The 8,348-nt window shown below is 34.7% G+C and overlaps 1 non-coding gene across 1 annotated transcript; it reads right to left on the reverse strand.

The window, feature by feature from the left end:
* Nucleotides 1-8,020: 8,020 nt before the first annotated feature.
* On the reverse strand, nucleotides 8,021-8,127 carry LOC121213186 (small nucleolar RNA R71). Its single transcript, XR_005908555.1, has one exon. It is a non-coding gene; the product is annotated as a small nucleolar RNA R71 (small nucleolar RNA).
* Between the last annotated feature and the right edge of the window lie 221 nt (nucleotides 8,128-8,348).

Here is an 8,348-nt window from a genome sequence, read left to right on the forward strand (position 1 = left end):
TTGAGTTGTGAAACTCAAGATATGATTTTTGAAGCGACTAGTACTCAGACTGGGCAGTGTCTGGAAAAATTTTTTTTTCAAAGTTTGTTAACATCTCGTGTCCGACTCCGGTGTCGGTCTCGGGTTCGGGGTGTTACAGTTACTATACACCCATACATATATGACAAATAATCATTTGGGTGAATTACACTATGCTAGATAATCTTTTTACTACTATGTGCTAAAACTTTAAATCGGCTAGAACAAGGGTGTTAGACAATCATGTGCTTTGAGCATCTACTATAAAGGTACCATGATATTTTTCTTGAATTACCCACCTTGAATCTATACTCCTTTTCCTACAAACATAGAATTAAACTTTGATAAGTGCTAAATGTAACATATTTTAACCTCATTCTTAATGCATTTCTAAATGATTATTCGATGTTAATGGTGAATTTTTTGCTCCTAATCCTTTTTATTAATGTCTATATACTTAGGATAGCATTTGGGAGAAAAAGGAGCAAAAAATGAGCGAAAACTAAAAATTTGGAGCAATGTGCAAAGGCCACACGACTTGGACACATGGTCATGTGAGCCACACGTGCTGGCACATGGCCATGTGGCAGGTTATGTTGATTTTTTGGCATTTTAGGACCTATATATGATAAAAATAAGAAGATAGGAGTGAGCCGTCATAGAATACTTAAGAAAACAACTCGAAAAACACCATTGAAGCTGATTTTGAACTAGATCTCCATCAAGATTGAAGATTCCCTTTTGATTCCTTTGGATGTTATTATAAGTTTCTTTGTGTTTTGTGGTTATACTGCATTTTGGATGTTTGTATTTGCAAGCATGAACTAATTTTTGAAATACCTAGGGAGACGAACCTATGATGCATTTTGTCTTTTGATTTTTATTTTACGCAATAAAGACTTAGATCTTGTTATTAATTATGTGTGTTTAATTCTTGGTTTAATATTTCTAGACTATTGAGCCATGTGATGTGCTTAAATCAAAGGAGGAATAGACCCTGTTTATGAGTAGATCTTGCATAATTGAGTGGAGTTGCATGCAATCCTAGAAATAGGACAACATAAATCCATCGGATTAGATTCAAATCTAATATTGGATTCCGTAGATTGAGTTTCTGTGACAATACGGGTTTTAAATAGAAAGAAATTTCAATTAATCAATCTAGAGTCAATTCCTCTTACTCTCAAAAGAGACATTAGCATAGTTTAAGGATTTCTATGGATTAAGATTCTTAGTGAAAATTGCATAATTTAGATTGATAGCGATAGTTGAAGTCTAGGTGAATTCTTTCCTGGGTATTGCTTTACTTTTTAGTTATTATTAGACTATTTTCCTGATTTTTCCTTTGCCGTGTTCTTAGTTAATTAATTTAGTTAATTTTAGTTTTAATCAATCACTCAGATTTATCTATTAAATAATAGAAAGACGGTAATTACTAATACTTTTAGTCTTCATGGGAACAATATCTTTGCTCACCATAGCTATATTATTAATTGATAGTTGTACTTGTCGTAGTCAATTTTTCTAGTTGGATTGCGATTGCATCAAACTTTGATTTTTGGTTTCGAAATTCTTTGGGGTCTATAAGCATTAGTTCTTATAATTTTAGTGTAACACCCCTAACCCGTATCCATCGCCGGAATGGGGTTACGAGGCATTACCAGACAAAACACAAATTTCGAACATTCACATACACACATATGTCATATTGACAAATATATATATAAATTTAACTTCTTATTAATCAAATATTAAATATAAATCATACTGCGTATGCAAATTATATCACAAAGTTTAACTAAACCCATATCAAACATATGTCATATTTAATATTCAATAGCCATGTTCCAAATCATACCACAGTTACTTTAATAATACATCACTGAAATCATGTGCTCATTATTTTAATATTATTTGAACACTTAATTTAAAATAAAAATCAAGCATTTAATTTGTAACACCCCAAACCCAGCCTAGAAATTATGGTCAAATTAGGCGGTGTCATATTGGAGTGCTTTTCAAAAACTTGCTCTTGTTGATGAAACCCCATTTGGAAATTTAAAGCCTCTTTGTTAGATCTCAAATAATTCTAGCTATTATTTATTCATTTCAAATTGTCATTACTTTTTAAACTCTGTTTGTTGTGAAAGCATTTTAAAAGTGTTGCGAACACGTAGTGTTTTTAAAACAGTTATCATTTTGGAAAACCGCGTTCTACGTCCAAAAGGTATACATCATAATAAACAAAAACCCAAATTAAAAACAAGAAAATTAGAGAGGCCTTATTACATGATTCAAAACCCAAAACAAAATCTAATAGCGAATAAAAGAAAACAGAAGCAGTAGTGTGGCCATCTCTGAGTCCCTCGCTGCACCGATTCGCCTATGGATTACCTGAACAGTTAAAACAAATGGGTGAGTTTACGAAAACTCGGTGTGTAATCCCAATATCAAGCAAACAATGAATAAAAAAGTTTGGGCTTAAGCCTAGATCAGTAACAGTTTGGGCCTGAGCCCATTACGAAACAATAACAGTGTGGGCCTTAGCCAAATACAGAAACAATACAGTCCAACCATGCAACCCAACCCAAACCAACCAGTACACCACTCTGTACCACCAACACACCATGTGGGGACAAAGTCGACCCACCCAGCCAACACACTAGTATCCTAGCATAGCTACCAGTAATAATATCGCAGCAAAGCTGCCAGTATCAGTAACACAGCAAAGTTGCCAGTAATAGCATATGGCACAAATCCATGAGTAGCGGCACGAAGCCATAATAGCGGTACAAAGCCATCAATAGCGGCGCAAACCATCAGTAGTAGCACAAAGCCATCAATAGTGGCACAAAGCCGTCAATAGTGGCACAAAGCTATCAATAGCGACACAAAGTCATCAATAGTGGCATAAAGCCATCAGTAACGGCACAAAGCCATTAGTAGGTCTACATTCATCTTGTGCAACCCGTGCAGCCTTAGGTCCATAGTCGACTTGTGGGACCCGTGCGACCATATCAGTATAGTACACTTCCTCCAAAATATATAAACTCATCCCCATGGAAATATCATGTCATAAATCATACATATATGCAGAATGTCATACTCAGAAAGAACAGTCAAATCATAGCACAAATCAGTCATTTACCATCGAGGGGTAAAATAGTCATTTTACCCTATAGGGGTATTTTGGCCACTTTACCTACCTTGGGATCTAGGCACTCTTATCGACCCAACAGAAGGTCTACAGTCGCCTCGAGCGACTCATGTAACCTTAACGGTTCGAACAGTGTAAATGGGCCCAAGGCCCATCATGCTGTCCAAGTAGGCTTATATGTCCGTGTGGTCCATCAAGCCCAAAAATTACCACAACCATGCGAACTACACAACCCAATTCGGTAATTACAACGTACCACTAAATTTATCTGTGTGAAGCCCATGAGCCTATTGGACCCACATGACCTATCGAGTCCCAAAATAGCCTAAGCCTAAGAGAACGCCCATGGTGGTCTCTACAATCTTACGCTCATGATTTGTGGCCTTGGCTTACCACATGAGCATTCGCACACCCATGTTGTCAAAAGTCCATTCTTTTGGCTTTTTGGCTTTTCGGCTTTTGCCGATCTACAGTCTATTCAGTGTGTGAATACACACCTGTTTGCGAAAAGAGTGCAGTTCCCTCAAACACCAACCTATATTCAAACATATCGCCAACGTCAGTCCTTTAACAAATGGGTAACTAAACCCTTTAATAATACTTATCCAAATTATGATTCGACACTTACCTTGATCGAACACTTAAGGTTCCTCACCCCTTAGACACCGCCGAAGATCGATTATAGATAACTACAGATCAACTGCATTCAGATCGAAATTCCATTATCCTCTAATAGAAATTTCAATAACCAATTGAACAAAAATAACACTTACCAAAAAGAATTATGAAACTGATTCTTGAGGGTGGAAACAATCGACTCACAATCCCCAACAAGATGGCCGCTAAGACGAGGCAGAATTAACGTCACCACTCCTCTAACAACGTCGATCAGAAAAGATAAGGTTAAAAGAGAACCACAGCTATGGATGAAGAGAAAAGAATGGAAAAAAACAACATCCAATGAAATAATACTTACCACCCAGATCGACAGAGAGGAATAAAAGAAAGAATTGACTCCTAGAAGGTCAACGCAGGAGCACTATTTGGCTAGCTAGAACCAGATGGCACTGAAGAGAAGGGAGAAGAAAAGAGAATGAATCAATCACCACAAGAAAAAACTGAATGAGTTAGAGAAGAGAAGAAGGTACAATCGGCTAGGGGAAAGCTAATTGAAAGAAAGGGAGAAGAGAGGAGGGAAGGTTCGGCTATGGCAAAGAAAATTAGAAGAAGGAGAAGTGATGGAGAGACGAATGTAGATTAAACAATTGTGTCATTTCCTTGCACAATTAAAGATTTTTGTGCAGTCTCCTAATTGCACCCACTCGAGACTAAAAACTTCTAAGCCCAAAATTTGGGGCGGTACATAATTCATTAATCATTTATGCACATATTAGTCTAAATAAACCATACAACACAATTTATTATCCAATAACATTCATGACATTAACAACTTAGTAATATGAATGTATTATGTAACATTACACATGAAAATATTATGCACAACTAACCACATCTAAATTTATACATTTCAATTATAAATTATGTGAACATATTTGACACTTTCATTATTCAATTCTCTTTATACAAATACATTAATGGCATTTTCATCATTAAACCATACTCAAGCATGTCATTTCACTTTTCATATATAGAAAATATATGAGTAGATAATTTCATTAGTTAAGCATCAAACATATTAATTTACAATTTCTGTATATGTAAACGATGAAACCAATAAAAAATATGCATAGAACTTATTGTCCAAACACATATATGCAACATTAGTAACATTACAACATGGTCGTACATATCTTTGATGTCATTCAAATATATACATTTTTACTCTAAATGTAACCTTTTTATTTTATAATTATCGAATATATTTTAACCTATTCCATTAATTAAATATTAATTATACCAATTCACATATTATGCATAATTGTCTAAATTTAAACAACCTCATGGTATAATAGACATGCATATATAATACACATAAACAAACATATTCATATAACCATATAGAAATATCATTTAACCAGTTATATACACTAGTATCAAAGCACTTCATACCAAAGTACCTATCTATCACATAAGAAATTATAATCCATAATTTGGTATCTTTCCAACTCAAACATTAAACTTGACATTATCTTTCATTATTGAACCTCAAACAAAATATATCCACCAAAGTTATCATATAACATATTCATTATTTTCTTCCACCAACCATTCAACCATAACATATTGGAAACATAAAAATTTATATACTTTTTCATACCCATTTTTACTTAAATTCAAGCAAATCCGGGTAAATTCTTGTCGAAAAATAATTAAATATTATAAAATAATAAAAATGTGTTAAAAATATGAACATGGTGAATTTAGTTAATTTTATACTTAATTTTGATTAATTTTGACTATTTTCGACAGATTCGCGCAAAGGGCGAAAATTGGCTCGGCTGACACTGCTGAAAGCACAAAACCGAGAAGCAATTTGAAGATTCGAGGCACATTAATTTCCAGCCTAAGATGGTCCAAAAATGTTTATTAGTTCATAATTTAATTTATTTTAATTTATTCTCCATTTAATTTGGGTTAAATAAATTATTTTTGATTAATTATGGAGAAAGGGTCCAGTTGAACCGCACTGGTCGAACCATATTGAGTGAACCGAACCAGCCACTAAATGGGCAGCCCAAAACCATCCATATGCTGACCCAAATCAGAATTTTAGCTGATTAAATATGCTTGCAAAAATGGTCTTGAAGAACTTTCAAAATGCATTCAAACCCCTCCTTTAATTGTGGCTTTATGAAATTGCCCCAAGCTTAAAATAGCAAAGTTGAAACTCTCAACTTTTGTCATGTATGTGGCCGGCCAAGGGAGGTCTCTTAGGATGATTATTTTTGCTATTTTTAGCTGCCATATTCAGCTATAAAATCCACCCCTTGCTGATCATTCAAAGCATCCCTTATCCATCCCTCATTCCACAACATTCTCTCATTCCCTCTCTCACTTTTCTCTCATTTTTCCATCCCATTTTCCTCTTGTTCAAGTGCCGATTTCTTCTCTTGGGAAAGAGTCTCTCATCAGCCATTTTGGATCTGCAATTAGGTTTTCATAAGCCATGTTGATTGTCAAGGCCAACGAAGAACAAAGAACGGAGCAACTAGTCAAGCCAAGGAGAAACATCGAATTTTCTTATTGTTCCCTATCTATTTAAGTTTTGTTATTGTTTTGATGAACATGCTTATGAACATTTATGCTATCGAAATGGTTATTTTAATCAATTTAGCTTAAATTAAGTTTGTGTTGGGTTGATTATATTCTGCCTGCTTGAATTGTTAAAATGATGTTTATGCTGTTATAGGCCTTATTAAATTGTTTGGTTAAGTAAAATCATGCCTAAGTTATTCTTGCGTTACGACTGTGAGGTAGCGAATGAATTAATTATTTAAACGGATTACAATTGTAATTAATTGACACAGTACTTAATCAGTGCATGTTTATTCTTCTAATGTAGCTGAAGGTTAAATTAGCAATGTATCTGGCGATATTATTGCCTTGCATAACTTGCAAGATTATTGTGATTAAACTGTTTCAAGGTAGGGATGCCTTGTTACCTCACATAGTCTTTTATATGCTGATTAGATTAATTAATCGTTTGAATTGACATAGGGATATGCAAGAGATTAGTTCAGCTTAATGAGTATGTTTGTGCAATAGCATGTTTGCTTACTAGAATCTGTTTAGTCGATTGAATTGACATAGGGATATGTCAAGAGATGAATGAATTTTTGTATGTAAGTTTGTTCATAAGTTAGCAAATTACTGGGTTGTTGTGAATTTATTCGTAACAGTGTAAACATGAGTTTAATAATTTTGAGTTCAAGAAATACAATTAATCTAACACAAGTATGTTACCTTGATTAAATCTTATTTGAAATCGTACATTAGAACTCCTTTGTTTATTTTTAATTATTTATTTAGTTTTTAAATAGTTGTTGACCGTTTTTTAAAGCCAACTTATTTTTACCTCACCAAATTGTTTTACAATTAATTTCACAAATAATTCTTTTTACAGTCCCTATGGGTATGATAACTCGACATTTACTTCTCACTTTATTACTTGTTGCGATTGTGTACACTTGCAGATTTTCGTCGTTCCAAGTTTTTGGCACCGTTGCCGGGGGCTATTTTTTAAAAAAAGTCATTATTTGTGAATTTTTTAGTTTTACATTTTGGTTTACTTTTCTATTTAATTTTTAACTTAATTAATTTTTCTTTGATAATTTCAGGTATTTATGAGTATTGACCAGATTATTGACTTACTTCCTGTAGACCCTGAGATAGAACGAACCTTTCGACAGCGAAGAAGACAAGTGAACCAGAGAAGGACTGAAGGAATGAATTTAGAGAATATGAATCAAGAAAACGGAGCAAACCTTGCTCCCTATCCTTATTGTTGACGATAGGGATAGAGCCTTAAGAAAATATGCTGTGCCAGTATTTAACGATCTTAATCCGGGCATTAGGAGACCCAGAATTGAGGCACAACAATTCGAGCTGAAGCCAATCATGTTCCTGATGCTTCAGACGGTGGGCCAATTCAGTGGAATGCCTACTGAAGATCCTCATCTTCATCTAAGACTGTTTATGGAGGTGAGCGACTCTTTCAAATTAGCTGGAGTTCCCGAAGATGCATTACGATTGAAGTTGTTCTCGTACTCACTAAGGGACAGAGCTCAAGCATGGTTGAATTCATTGCCACCAAACTCAATTTCTACATAGCAAGAGTTAGCCGAAAGATTCCTTATGAAGTATTTCCCGCCAAGCAAGAACGCTAAGTTGAGGAACGAGATCACTTCCTTCCAACAAATGGATGATGATTCCTTGTATGTGGCATGGGAACGATACAATGAACTATTACGTAAATGCCCTCACCATGGAATCCCATATTGCATCCAACTTGAGACATTTTATAATGGTCTCAATGCTCACACGAGGATGGTAGTATACGCTTCTGCTAATGGTGCTCTCCTTTCTAAGTCTTATAATGAGGCTTACGAAATCATCGAAAGGATCACCAGTAATAATTATTAATGGCCCCCAATTGAGCCGCATCAGGAAGACAAGTCGCTGCAATACATGAAGTAGATGCTCTCACTTCACT

Source organism: Gossypium hirsutum, chromosome A13 (genome assembly GCF_007990345.1).
Source record: "Gossypium hirsutum isolate 1008001.06 chromosome A13, Gossypium_hirsutum_v2.1, whole genome shotgun sequence".
NCBI lineage: Eukaryota > Viridiplantae > Streptophyta > Magnoliopsida > Malvales > Malvaceae > Gossypium > Gossypium hirsutum.